The sequence below is a fragment of the Mustela lutreola genome, chromosome 9 (genome assembly GCF_030435805.1).
Source record: "Mustela lutreola isolate mMusLut2 chromosome 9, mMusLut2.pri, whole genome shotgun sequence".
Classification (NCBI taxonomy): domain Eukaryota; kingdom Metazoa; phylum Chordata; class Mammalia; order Carnivora; family Mustelidae; genus Mustela; species Mustela lutreola.
In genome coordinates this window covers 129,123,137-129,138,647 of record NC_081298.1, presented here as the reverse complement: position 1 = coordinate 129,138,647, position 15,511 = coordinate 129,123,137, and the positions used below count along the sequence as shown (strand labels likewise).

Genomic DNA, 15,511 nt, shown 5'->3' with positions numbered 1-15,511 from the left:
TATTTTATCTTTGGTAGAGTGCCTATTCAAATACTTTGTCCATTATGTTTTATTGCATACTCTCTCTTATTATTTTTATAACATCTAGATAGAAATGTGAGTTTGACAAATATTTTTCCCATCAAAAACTGCCTTTTCATTTTGCTAATACTGTCTTTTAAAGAACAGAAATTTCATGTGCTTTAATTTTAAGTGAAGCCTGATATTGTGTTTTTTTGTGTCATACATAACTTGTGTCTAACCTAAGTTTACATGGATTATCTCTTTATATTCTTCTACACATTCTATAACTGTAGGTATTACATAGAATGTATTTTGTGTTAATTTATGTATTTTGTGTGAGAGTATCAGGATTCATTTTTTGCTTGTAGATGTCAATGGTTCCTGAATCATTTATGGAGAACACTGCTATCTCTACAGTGAATAGCCTTCATTCAATCCCAAACGCTAGTTGTTCATATACACATGTGGATCTGTTTCTGGTCCATTTATTCTATATCAGTGATTTGTGTGTCTAACTTATCTCCAATACCATACTATCAATAGTAAATATTAAAATTGGGGAGTGTGATTCCTTCAAAGGTTTTTTTTTTTCCCCCAAAGTTGTTTTGAATACTTTTTGTTGCATATCCACATACAATGATTTCATTTCAATATTAGTTTGTCAATTCTTTCAAAATTTCCTACAGGGATTTTGACAGGATTATATCAAATCTATATATTAGTTTGTGGAGAGTTGACACTTTAGCAATATTAAATCTTCCAAACCACTAATAAAACTTAATTGCCTATATATTAATATTTCCTTGACATCTTTCATCAGTATTTTGTAGTTTTGACATATAGAAATTGCACATATATTGATAGCTTCATATCCAACTTTTTCATGTGTTTGGTATTATTATAAACTTTTAAGTTTTAAGCTGTTTATTGCTAATACATAGAATATAATTTGCTTTGATACAATTTTTGTAGTCAGAAAACTTGCTCAAGTCAGTAATTAATTCTAATAGATGTTATTTTTCTAGTCAGAAAACTTCTCAAGTCAGTCATGAATTCTAATAGCTTTTTTGTAGAACCCTCAAAATTTTCTGTATAAACAATCATATCACCTATAAATAGAAATTCATTATTCCCTTTACAATCTGGATGCTTTTTATTTACTCTTCTTGCCTTTTTACACTGGCTAGGACATCCAGCATGTTGCTCATTAGGACTGGTGAGAGCAGACATCCTTGGCTTTTTCTCTTAGGATTAAAGCATTCGGTTTTGACTTTAAGTGGGTGGTAGACAAGGGGGTTTAGTAAATTCCTTCATCAGGTTGAAGGAGTTTCTTTCTGTTTCTAGTTTGCTGAGAGTTTTATTATAAGTAGATATTTTTCGTTTTCAAGTGCTTTTTCTGCATCTATTGAGAAGATCATATGAGTTTTCTTTTTAATTTGTTGAAATGGTAAATATCATTGATTGACTTCCAAATATTGCACCAACCTTGAATTAATGGAATAAGCTTCATTTGGTCATTGTATTGTGTTCATATATTGCTGGATTTGATTTGCTAATATTTTGTTGAGGATTTTTACTTGCGTTTTCATGAGGCATGTTAGTCTATATATATATATATATATATACACATACATTTGTATGTATATATACATATATACATATATACATATATACATATATACATATATGTATATATATATACATACATACATTTTTTTTTCTTATACTGCCTTTATTGGTTTATGTTTTCAGGATGATACTGACCTCAAAAATCGAGTTGGGAAGTGTCCCCTGCCTTTCTATTTTCTGGAAATTGATGATTTAAGAGAAATTTATTAAGTTTTAAATATCTAGGTAAATCCAGAGATTTATTGTTATTCTGATTTCTTCCAAAAAATATTTCCAAACAAAATTGACTGCATATAAGAGATGATAAAATTAAAAACAAAACTAATTATTTTAAAACTGAGAATGCAAAATAAGCTTCATATAAGTGTCCATATGTATTCCACATAAATGCATGACATTACTGCATACTGGGTATAGACATACTACAATATTGAGAAAATTCATAACACTAAATAAACAAACATAAAGGAAAACTAAAAAGCAATGTTATATACTGACAGATTTGTCAAAGAGAGCTGAAGTCCTGGTGTCTGTTACTTCTTTTCAGCATAGATTTAAAGTAAGTGGTAGACAAATATCATATGATTTTTTCATAAGTGGAATTTAAGAAACAAAACAAACAAGCAAAGTGAGAAAAGAGAGAGGCAAACCAAGAAACAGACCTTTAACTACAGAGACCAAACTAATGGCTGGCTACCAGTAAGAAGATGGATGAGGGGGTGGGTTAAATAGGTGATGGGAATTAAGGAATTCACTTGATGTGATGAGGACAGGATGATGTATGGAAGTGTGGAAACACTATATGGTACAACTGAAACTAATATAACACTGTATGTTAACTAACTGGAATGAAAATAAATACTTGAAAAAAGTAAGTGATATATCATGCAAATTCACTCCATAATAATTGAGTTGTACAGATATTGCCTACACACATACATAATATTTTGCAGACATATGGTCAGTATCTTTTGGAGGTAGATGGAGAAGGATATCCACATTTCAAAGACAAAACCAACAAATAAGTGATTAACAAAAATTCATTTGTATGCTTTTATTACCCTAAATGCTATAAAGTTTCTAGTGTGTAAGCAATGGTTAATTACAGATTTAGAAGCATCATGTTCCTTGTTTGCTGCAGTTTCTTTCAAGTTTCAAACTCCCATCGTTTCTTGGCCTTTTGGCTAAGATCAAGTGAAGTTGCAAACTCACTTGGAAGATGCCTAGGAATGTTTAAAAACCAAGAAAATATTATTCTTTAGGGAATACTTTTACAGAAGTGATGTCATTTCTACTGTTACTTTTCCCACTTCTACTGTCAGTTTCTGATTATTGGTTACTTCTGTTGGATCGGTATGAATCTGGTCCAACCAAAGCTAGTGAGTAGAGGACCAAAATGAGGAAAAGAAAGAACATGGCATAAAAGTGAAACTAGATTTCATAATTAGCTTTAAAACTTTACCAAACGTAAAATATTCATTTTGAAACATGAGTACAAATTTAATCAGTATTTCTTTGACCTAGATATCTAGAAACCAAAAAATAGTTAATGATGTCTATAACTTAGAAAGTGAGCTCAACAAGAATATTAATCTCAAAATGTATGCCTGTGTCCACTAGGCCTCGCCCCACATGTAACATGTATTAAGAGCTTGATAAATGTTATTTCTTCTTGGAAGTAAATGTGTGTAAAAAAACTTTTGTTTATGCATATTAGCTTCCATATTATTTCCAAGAAGAGCCTTCTTTTATACTTTCGTATATCAACTATAGAGAACTAACAATAAAAGCACATTGTTGTACACAGGGTAAGCCAGTTTAACTCACTTGGTTTCACATCAAAAGTTATCATTGTTCTTTCTTCTAGGAGTCTCACATCCAATTTCTTGCTAATTTTCTTTTTATTTTTCTAATCTGATTAATACATTTCCATTTTTATTAGGTCTAATAGATAGCTGATCTAATTTGGAGCTTATAAATTATACAGTTATAAGTGAATTGATTATAGCACATAACTCTAATAGACTGGCAATCTTTCCAGAGATTAGAAGTGCTGCTTAGTTCCCTTTCTATGGATGATTAATTTTCAGTGGTTATCAACTCTCAAACTAAAAATTAAGCAATACATATTTGCTTTGTGGATGACCAGTTTTATTAAAGTAGTAGAGTTGATGCAATTAATTATCGATACTCTATGAAGAACAGCCAAAATTAAAATGGTTTTAAAGAAGTAAGCAGGTATCTATTGTCAATGGTAAAAATCACTTACTGTTGTAAAGAAATAGTGTCAGACAGTTCATGATTTATGCAACAATCTGGGAATCATGCACAAACTAACCCTAGATTTCTTGGGTTTTATATCTTTCAAAGAAAATTGGTTTATATCAATAACCATTTAAAATAGAGTGACTTGAAAATGACAAATGCTTCACTTGTGCAACAGAAATCTTTCCATCCCCATTGCAGCTCAGAGGCTGCTATGTGTGGTGCTGACCAGTATTCAAAACAAGAGTCAATTGTTCACTGAAATCCAAAAATACAGGTCTTATGCTTGCTTGGATGCCAAAATAATGCAATTAGTGCTTGGAGAACTAAGAGAAGGTAGGGTAGTTGGCCTTTCACTTTTGGTTATTGAAATTCTAAAAGCCAGAGATTCTAGGTTCCTGAACAGGGAAGCCACATTGGAACTGCAGGCTTTGGGGGGAAGGAAGCAAGATGGCGGGGGAGAAACAGAGTGAAATATCATTAGGTCCCAGGATTTCAGCTAGATAGTTACCAAACTATTCTGAACATGTACAAACTCAACAGGAGATAGAAGAGAAGAAGAGCAGCAATTCTAGGAACAGAAAATCAACCACTTTCTGGAAGGTAGGGCGTGTAGAAAAGTGAATCCAAAGCATCAGGAAGAGAGACTATGAGGGGAGTAGAGCAGCAGAGCACAGAAGTCTGCTCCAATGAGGACACTGCTTCACAGGCTAAACGGGGGTGGAATCTTCATGGGACAGTGTGGTCCTAGGACCAGCAGGGTCACAGAAAGGCCGAGGGTGTCTGAATGGGCAGAGCTTCCAGATATCAGAGCAGGGAAGCCGGCTACAGAGACGGAGCTGAGAAGAGAGCTATCAGCTCCAGGTTACCTAAAATCATGATCCAAGGTACAGCTGGGCCACTGCTCTTCGAGCAGGGACCCCGCAAGTGGCAGATCCAGAGAGATCCTCTTTTTCCTCCTCTAGGAGGAATGGCACAGGAGTGCATGGCAGGTATTTGCTGGGTTTGGAGACTCCAAAGGGGCCATGCACCAGAGGTAGAAATGCTGGGTCACAGGCCAGGTGAGCACAGAGTATGGAGAGAGACCGGGGAACCTGGAGGGATTGACCGCTTTTCTGAGGGCACACTGACAACTGGGCCCCAAGATCTCTGTTCCATTGGGGTGAGAGATTGGGAGGCTGCCATTTTCATGCTCCAAAGCATGTACTTGTCCTCCAAAGCTGTATGAAAAGCTTCCAGGGAACAAAAGCTCCCAGATCAAACACAACCAGATCACTTAACCTGGCCCCTGGCAAGGGTGATGTAATTCCAAGTTAGGCAAAGACATTTGAAAATCACTGCAACAGGCCACTCCCCCAGAAGATCAGCAAGAACATCCAGCCAAGATCAAGTTCACTAATGAATGAGAACTGCAGAACTCCAGAGCTAGGGGAAAGCAATACACAGAATTCATGTTTTATTTCCCCCCATGAGCCTTCAGTCTTGCAAAGATAATTTTTTTAATTTTATTTTTTATATTCTATGTTTTTAACTTTTTCTCTGTTTTTTAATGTTTAACTATTTTATCTTAACAATACCTTTTTTTAAAAAATCTTAAAATTTTCATTGTTATAGTGAGATTTTATCCCTTCATTGTATTTAACCTCAATTTCGTATATATATAGTTTTTTTTTTCTTTAAAATTTTGGGATACAAATTCTTCTAATAGATCAAAATACTCCTAAATCTAGCACATGGCTTTGTTCTAGTCTCCAACCTGATTACATTCTCTCTTTTTATTTTCTTTTTCCAAACAACTTATCAATTCTTTTTTTAGAATCTTTTTAAAATTTTCATCTTTACAGTCATATTGCATCCCTTCATCATATTTATTTGTGTGTGTGTGTGTATATATATATGTATATACATACATACATATATATATATATATACATATATATTTAACTTTTTCATTCCTTAAAATTTTGGGAGGAGTTTGTTCTAAGAAACTGGAATACACCCAAAATCAAGTAGGTGGCTCTCTTCTATTCACCAGTCTAATATATATATATATATATATATATATATATATATATATATATATAGCTGAGAAGAGAGCTATCAGCTCCAGGTTACCTAAAATCATGATTATATATATATATATTTTTATTTATTTATTTATTTATTTTTTTTACTTCTTTTTCTCCTTTTCTTACCCCAGTGTCGGGACTCTTCTGATTTGGTTAGTGTATGTTTTTATGGGGTCTTTGCCACTCTTTTATTCTTTTATTCTCTCATTCATATATAGAGAGGGAAGGCTGAAAAACTCACCACCAAACAAAAAAAAAAACAAGAGACAGTACCAATGGCTAGAAACCCAATCAATATGGACATTGGTAATATGTCAGAACTAGAGTTCTGAATGAGGATTATTAAGATGCTAGCTGGGCTTGGAAAAGGCATGGAAGATATTAGAGAATCCCTTCCTTGAGAAATAAAATCCTTTCCAGAGAAATAAAAGAACTAAAATCTAACCAAGTTGAAATTTTAAAAAGCTATTAATGTGGTGCAATAAAAAAATGAAGACTCTTACTTCTAGGATGAATGAAGCAGGAGAGAGAAGTAGTGGTATAGAAAAACAAATGATGAAGAATAAAGAAGCTGAGCAAAAGAGAGACAAAAACTACTGGACCACAAGGGGAGAATTCAAGAGATAAGTCAGAGCATAAAACAAAACAATATTAGAATATTTGGGAGCCCAGAGGAAGGAGAAGTGGGGCAGAAGGTATATTGGATCAAATTATGTCAGAGAATTTCCCTAATATGGCAAAGGGAACAAGCATCAAATTCCAGGAGACACAGAGAACCCCCTCAAAATCAATAAAAACAGATCAAGACCCCATCATCTAATAGTAAAACTTACAAGTCTCAGTGACAAAAAGAAAATCCAAAAGCAGCTTGGGCCAAGAAGTCTGTAACATATGATGGTATAGATATTATATTGGTAGCAGACTTATCCACTGAGATCTGGCAGGGCAGAAAGAACTGGCATGATATATTCAGAGCACTAAACAAGAAAAATATGCAGCCAAGAATACTATATCCAGCTAGGCTGTCACTGAAAATAGAAGGAGAGATAAAAAGCTTCCAGGACAAACAAAAATTAAAAGAATTTTCAAACACCAAACTAACTCTGTGGGAAATATGAAGGGGTCCTCTAAGCAAATAGAGGGCCTAAAAGTAGTAGACCAGAAAGGAACAGAAACAATATAGAGTAACAGGCAATACAATGGCACAAAATTCATATATTTCAATAGTTACCCTGAATGTAAATGGGCTAAATGCCCCAATCAAAAGACACACATAACAGAATGGATTTAAAAAAAAAAAAAATGATCAATATGCTGTCTGCAAGAAACTCATTTTAGAACCAAAGACACCTCCAGATTTAAAGTGACAGGGTGGAAAACAATTTACCACACTAATGGACATCAAAAGAAGCTAGAGTGGCACTCTTTATCAGATAAATTAGATTTTAAGCCAAAGACTATAATAAGAGATGAGGAAGGACACTATGTCATACTTAAGGGGTCTGTCCAACAAGAAGATCTAATAATTTTAAGTATCTATGCCCCTAACATGGGAACAGCCAATTATATAAACCAATTAAAAACAAAATCAAAGAAAAAAAAAAAAAACAAAATCAAAGAAACACATGACAATAATACAATAGTAGGAGGGGACTTTAACACCACCCTCACTGAAATGGACAGATTATCCAAACAAAAGATCAACAAGGAAATAAAGGCTTTAAAAGACACACTGGACCAGATGGATTCACAGATATATTTAGAACATTCCATCCCAAAGCAATAGAATACACATTCTTCTCTAGTGCACATGCAGCAGTTTCCAGAATAGATCACATCCTGGGTCACAAATCAGGTCTCAACCAGTACCAAAAGATTAGAATCATTCCCTGCATGTTTTCAGACCACAATGCTCTGAAGCTAGAACTCAATTACAGGAAGAAAGTTGGAAAGAACTCAAATACATGGAAGCTAGAGCTTCCTACTAAATAATGAATGGGTCAACCAAGAATTTAAGGAAGAATTTTAAAAATTCATGGAAACAAATGAAAATAAAAACACAACTATTGAAAATCTTTGGGACACAGCAAAGGCCGTCCTGAGAGGAAAGTAGGAAAGTATATAGCAATGCAAGCCTTTCTCAAGAAGCAAGAAAGTTCAGGTGCCTGGGTGGGTTAAAGCCTCTGCCTTCATCTCAGATCATGGTCCCAGGGTCCCGGGATCACATCCCACATTGGGCTTTCTGCTCAGCAGGAAGCCTGCTTCCCCCACTCTCTCTGTCTGCCTCTCTGCCTACTTGTGATCTCTCTCTGTCAAACAAATAAAATCTTAAAAAAAAAAAAAAAGAGAGAGAGAGAGAGAGAAAGAAAGAAAGAAGAAAGGTCTCAAGTACACAACCTAATCCTACACCTAAAGGAGCTGGAGAAAGAACAACAAAGAAAATCTAACCCCAGCAGGAGAAGAGAAATAATAAAGATCAGAGCAGAAATCAATGAAATAGAAACTAAAGAAACAAACTAATAGAAACAAGAACAACAACAACAACAAAAAAAAAAAAAAAAAAAAAAAAAAAACAGTAGAACAAATCAACGAAACTAGGAGCTGTATCTTTAAAAGAACTGTTAAGATTGATAAACCCCTGGCCAGAATTATCAAAAAGAAAAGAGAAAGGACCCAAATTAATAAAATCATGAATGAAAGAGGAGAGATCACAACCAACACAGAAGAAATACAAACAATTATAAGAACATATTATGAGCCAGAAAATTTGACAGTCTGTTAGAAATGGATGCATTCCTGGAGACATATTAACTACCAAACCTGAACCAGAAAGAAATAGAAAACCTGAACAGGTCCATAGCCAGTAAGGAGATTGAAGCAGTCCTCAAAAATCTCTCAACAAACAAGACCCTAGGGCCAGACAGCTTCCCAGCGGAATTCTATCAAATATTTAAAGAAGAATTAATCCCTATTCTCCTGAAACTATTCCAAAAAATAGACAAACTCATTTTATGAGGCCAGCATTACCTTGATCCTTGAATCTGTTACAAACTGTTACCTTGAAACTGTTACCTTGAAACTGTTCCAAAAATATAGTCAAATTCATTTTATGAGGCCAGCATTACCTTGATCCCAAAACCAGACAAAGACCCCATCAAAAAGAAGAATTACAGGCCAATATCCTTGATGAACATGAATGCAAAAATTCTCACCCAAATACTAACCAATAGTATCCAACAATACATTAAAAGGAATATTCACCAGAGCAAGTGGGATTTATTCCAGGGCTGCAAGCTTGGTTCAACATCCACAAATCAATCAATGTGGTGCAATACATTAATAAAAGAAAGAAAAAGAACCAGGATACTCTGAACAGATGCTAAAAAAGCATTTAACAAAGTACATCATCCTTTCTTGATCAAAACTCTTCAAAGTATAGGGATAGAGGGTACATTGCACAATTTCATCAAAGCCATCTATGAAAAACCCACAGTGAATACCACTCTCAATGGGGAAAAACTGAGAGCTTTTCCCCTAAGGTTAGGAACATGGCAAGGATATCCACTATCACCACTGCTATTCAACATAATACTAGAAGTTCTAGTCTGAGCAATCAGACAACAAAAAGAAATTAAAGGCATCCAAATTGGCAAAGAAGTCAAACTCTCAGTCTTTGCAGATGATAGGATACTTTATGTGGAAAACCTGAAAGACTCCACTCCAAAACTTCTAGAACTGATACAGGAATTTAGTAAAGTGTCAGGATATAAAATCAATGCATAGAAATCAGTTGCATTTCTATATACCAACATCAAGACAGAAGAAAGAGAAATTAAGGAGTCAATCCCACATGGATTGGAAGAACAAATATTGTGAAAATATCTATGCTACCTAAAGCAATCCCATTTACAATTGCACCCAAAACCATAAGATACCTAGGAATAAACCTAACCAAAGAGGCACAGAAGCTATAAACTCCAAAGTATTCATGAAAGACATTGAGGAAGACAAAAAGAAATGGGAAAATGTTCCATGCTCACAGATTGGAAGAACAAATATTGTGAAAATATGTATGCTACCTAAAGCAATCCCTATCAAATGCAATCCCTATTTAATGCAATCCCTATCAAAATAATGTCAAAGAAAGGGAACAAATAATCCTAAAATTTATATGGAACCAGAAAAGATCCTAAATAGCCAGGGGAATGTTGAAAAGAAAGCCAAAGCTGGTGGCATCACAATTCCAGACTTCAAGCTCTATTACAAAGTTGTCATCATCAAGACAGTATGGTACTGGCACAAAAACAGACACATAGATCAATGGAACATAATAGAGATTCCAGAAATAGACCCTCAACTCTATGGTCAACGAATCTTTGACAAAGCAGGAAAGAATGTCTGATGGAAAAAAGACAGTCTCTTCAAAAACTGGTGTTGGGAAAATTAGACAGCCACATGCAGAAGAATGAAACTGGACCCCTTCCTTACACCACACACAAAAATGGACTCAAAATGGATGAAAGACCCAATGTGAGACAGGAATCCATTAAAATTCTTGAGGGGAACACAGGCAGCAACTTCTTTGACCTGAGCATGGAGGGTCCTAAAATGTTCAAAATTGAGCTACTCTACAACCAAGCAATGGCAGTACTGGGTATTTACCCTAAAGATACAAAGGTAGTGATTCAAAGAGGCACGTGCACCCAAATGTTTATAGCAGCAATATTCACAATAGACAAAATATGGAAAGAACCTAGATGTTTATCAACAGATGAATATATAAAGAAGATGTGAGATAAATAGATATAGAGACAGATATATATATATCTATATGTCTATATCTATAGATAGGTATATCTTTATCTATCTCTATCTGTCTATATCTATATCTACAGATAGGTATATCTCTATCTCTATCTCTATCTATAGATAGGTATATCTATATCTATATCTATATCTATAGATAGGTATATCTCTATCTATACCTATAGATAGGTATATCTCTATCTATCTATCTATCTCTATACCTATCTATCTCACATCTTCATCCATTCATCTGTGTATATATATATATACATATATATATATATATGTTGATATATATATAGGTTTGTGGTATATATATATATATTTATGTTATATATATAACAGAATACTATGCAGCCATCAAAAAACCTGAAATCTTGCCATTTGCAATGATGTGGATGGAACTAAAGGGTATTACGCTGAGTGAAAAATAAGTCAATTATAGGAAGACAATTATCATATTCTCCCTCTGATATGAAAAATTTGAAAGTCAGGGCAAGGGGGTTGTTGGGGTTAGGGAAGGAAAAAATGAGACATGATGGGATCAGGAGGCAGACAAACCATAAGAGACTCTTAATCTCAAAAGAAAATCTCAAAAGAGAGTTGCTGGGGGATGGAGGTGGGGATAGTGTGGTTCCGTCATGGACATTGGGGAGCTTATGTGCTATGGTGAGTGCTGTGAAAATGTGTAAGCCTGATAATTCTCAGACCTGTACCTCTAGGGCAAATACTACAATATATGTTAATAGAAATAATTAAAAAAAAAAAAAAAAAGAAGAAGAACCGCAGGCTGGACAGATGCCCCTTCTCAGAACAGTGGTAAAATTGGCCCAGGTGGGCTACCTCTAGAGATTTCCCTTGCAATAGGGAACTCTTCTGTCATATTATCATTAATAATATCATTAATTAAAGTTATAAATAAAATATAAGATCAGCTATGCTTGTGTGTAGGGGAAACTTGTGGTCATAGCTTTGAAGTTATCGATCATTCATATTTTATGGAAAAATAATTTATTAGATCTTATCCTTCGTGATGGCTAGCTGAAAGTATGACTTTGGGTAGAGTTCTAAAAGAAAAAAGATGCAGTCTCAAGAAAACTGTCTGGGACAATGAGACCTTGATGAGGATGGGGGAGGATCCTGCATGTCTGGCAGTCCTGAGGCTGGGGCTTCCAGAAACAAAGACAACAATGACAAAGAAAAACGTTACTGAATCTACAATCTCTGCCTCATTCTTGCCTATAACACTTAAATGTGATCATGATTTTTGCCTTGACTAAAAAGTCTATCTACATTCCCCAAATACTCTAAGCTTTCGCTTCCGAACAGACCGCATTTCCATATCATTCATTATATCAACTAAGCAAGTCTCCAAAAAGCAAAGGCAGATAATGGTATTTATTCTTCCTCCTCCTTATAATACTATTTTTGTTAGAAGCATAAATACTCTAATAAGCAAACACACAAAGAAGATGTATTTTCTGCTTGTTTGGCTCCCCCTTGAATCTAGCTGCTATTTGAAGCCTTAGCCTATACCCAGGCTCCTGCTACAAGGATAACTTAGTGCATGTGCTTTATTATCTCTTGGAACCTGCAATTTCCAAGAATTTTTAAACTCCTCTCTTTTGTCTAGTAAATACTTACTTTTCCACAAAGTTACAGTTTAAATATTAAATGTTCTACCAATATTTCTGTCCCCTCCAAAGAAGCATTAATTACCTGGTAATCAGTTGATATTGAATTGGTCTCTCAAGGCTGACCAAGGTCATTTTCTCAGCTGGCTGGACCAGGTAGTTGTGTTCAGAGGGCTTTAAATGTACCATTTTATTTAATCTTCTCATCAAAAGTATGAATTAGGTATTATTATAATTCCATTTTTCAGGTCAAAAGACCAGATTCAAAAGTTTAAAGAATATGTCCATGGCCACAGAGCTTATAAGAGGTTAAATCTAGGTCACCTAACTCTAAAGGCTATGTGTTTAACCAACATCACTGCCTCTCCTATGCTGAGAAAATATACATAAACTAAGATTTATTAATAAAGTCCCAAAATAAGAGACGTTTTAGTATATCCAAGACCTCAAATAAGAAGAGCAAGTCTCAGACAATGATGAGGCTGTTGTCAGACCTGGGAAGATGAATCCAGACAAATCAAAAAGAAAATATTCTGATAGCTAACACTTTGGTTGTGCTTTTCAGTAAATTCTTAAAGCGACCAGATATGTATTTCAGAATCCACTGTATCTTTATAATTATTTGTACATTCATTAATAGAAATATAGTTAACCTCTACTAAACATTTTTTATGTGCTGGGCTCTGTCCTTAGGGCTCTATATAGTTTAACTAATTCTTAAAGTAGTTCTCTGAGATGCTATCCTTAGCCCCCAAAGCCCCCAGTTCCTATTAGGGAAACTTGGTGAAAGAGAAATTGGCAATAAATGGTAGATCAAGGATTTGAATTTAGCCAGTCTGGATCTATTCTTTCTTTCTTTTTTTTTTTTTTTAAGACTTTATTTATTTGTCAGAGAGAGAGAGAGGGAGAGAGAGCGAGCACAGGAAGACAGAATGACAGGCAGAGGCAGAGGGAGAATCAGGATCCCTGCCAAGCAAGGAGCCCGATGTGGGACTCGATCCCAGGACACTAGGATCATGACCTGAGCCGAAGGCAGCTGCTTAACCAACTGAGCCACCCAGGCGTCCCTAGCCAGTCTGGATCTAGAGTCCAATTTATCTTTGATACCTATGTTCTGCTAACTGTATTGTAGATCAAACATACACATTCCATAAGTATAGAAAACATAGAAACATTCCATGAGTACGTAGCTAAAACATATTTCTTATCTTGAATCAGGCTAAGCCTTCCTCAACAAAAACTTTCTTCATTTCCATATGTCCTCAATGTAAAGAACATCTTGACATATTATTAAATATTTTTAAATATTTTAAATTAATAACCTACTATAAAACCAGGTAAGTAATTTTTCTAGTAGAATGTATTTTTAACAAATATCAGTCCAGTCTGAGCATAAGTTTTTAGTAAATACCACCAGCTGGGGTGCCTGGATGGCTCAGTTGCTCTGCCTTCAGCTCAGGTAATGATTCCAGTGTCCTGGGATCAAGCCCCATGTTCTACTCCCTGCTCAGCAGGGAGCCGGCTTCTCCCTCTCCCCTGTGCTCAGGCTCTGTCTCTCAAAATCTCTCTCAAATAAATAAATTCTTTAAAAAGTAGTGAATACTACCAGCTTACCTTTCCATTAATGGAGATTCCCAAATTCAAAATATAAATATGGTAGGTAGAATAATGTCCCTATGGCCTCATTATTTGGGTTAGGCTTTTACTTAACTCCCTTGTTTTTGTGTTGGATCTCTATGTTCCCATGTTTTTGTGCCTCAATCACCTTCTTTTCATTTAAACTCTCTAGAAAATAAGTGTCCAGACCTCCCCTGGGTGAAGGAGGGGCAATTTCCAGGTTGCAAGAGGTGAGGCAGGAAAGGTGTCCGTGCGTGTCTGTGTGTGTGTGTACACACATATATATAGAGAGAGAGACAGAGAAAGAAAACTCTAAGGTTTTAAACCCTTATTAGGCAGTAGCCCCAAATGAATTAATTTTAATTTAATTAATATTTTTACAAAATAATTAACGTTTTTATTTCTCTCATCATTCACAAAATGTGAATATTCCGTAATTCAGCCATAGCCTTTACTTTCTGGTAACGTCATCACTGGGTTTCAATTCCTTCTTTAAATAACATACTCTTGTTCCAGAAAGCAGTTAGCTTTTCATCATTTTCTTCTGTCTAGATAACATCCAAAGGCAAATCCCAGAGGGGAGAGTCTATGAACCCAATGGTCACATGCAATCTGAAGTAAATTAATCATGATTGCTTGGTACTAGTGTGAACAAGGAACCCAGGGACCAAGGGCAGCAGTGAGCACAGCCCCCCAAATTAATTTACAAGGAAATCCTTAAATCGTAGCATCATATAAATGTGTATATTATTAAATTAGAAACAGAGACAGTTATTCAGATATAGTTGATTAAAAAAACAATAAACTTGGGGTGCCTGGGTGGCTCAGTGGGTTAAGCCTCTGCCTTTAGCTCAGGTCATGATTTCAGTGTCCTGGAATCGAGTCCTACATCTGGGCTCTCTGCTCAGCGGGGAGTCTTCTTCCCTCTCTCTCCCTCTGCCTAATTGTGATCTCTCTCTCTCTGTCAAATAAATAAATAAAATCTTAAAAAAAAAAAAACAATAAACTTGGAACAACTGCAGCTGGAGAAACTGAAATTTTCCTGGAGGGTAAGGATATGCACTTGGATTTTATAGAGACAATACTCCTAATTTGCATAAACCATAAAAGGCAGAATATCAGGTATCTGCAAACCTGAAGAGTGAAATTTGTTTTGGGGGTGGGGAGGATGGGGTGGGTGGGTATTGAGAATATCTTTGTCTTTCACTGCAAAACTGACACATGAGGGGGCGCCTGGGTGGCTCAGTGGTTAAGCCGCTGCCTTCGGCTCAGGTCATGATCTCAGGGTCCTGGGATCGAGTCCCGCATCGGGCTCACTGCTCAGCAGGGAGCCTGCTTCCTCCTCTCTCTCTCTCTCTGCCTGCCTCTCTGCCTACTTGTGATTTCTCTCTGTCAAATAAATAAATAAAATCTTTAAAAAAAAAAAAAAAAAAAAACTGACACATGAGTGAGCAAAGACTCTCTGAGGGGGAAAAGCAACACACAAGA

General features: G+C 35.4%; 1 pseudogene; it reads right to left on the bottom strand.

Moving 5' to 3' along the window:
* Positions 1-14,474: 14,474 nt before the first annotated feature.
* Positions 14,475-14,653, bottom strand: LOC131808520 (NADH dehydrogenase [ubiquinone] 1 beta subcomplex subunit 1-like; annotated as a pseudogene).
* Between the last annotated feature and the right edge of the window lie 858 nt (positions 14,654-15,511).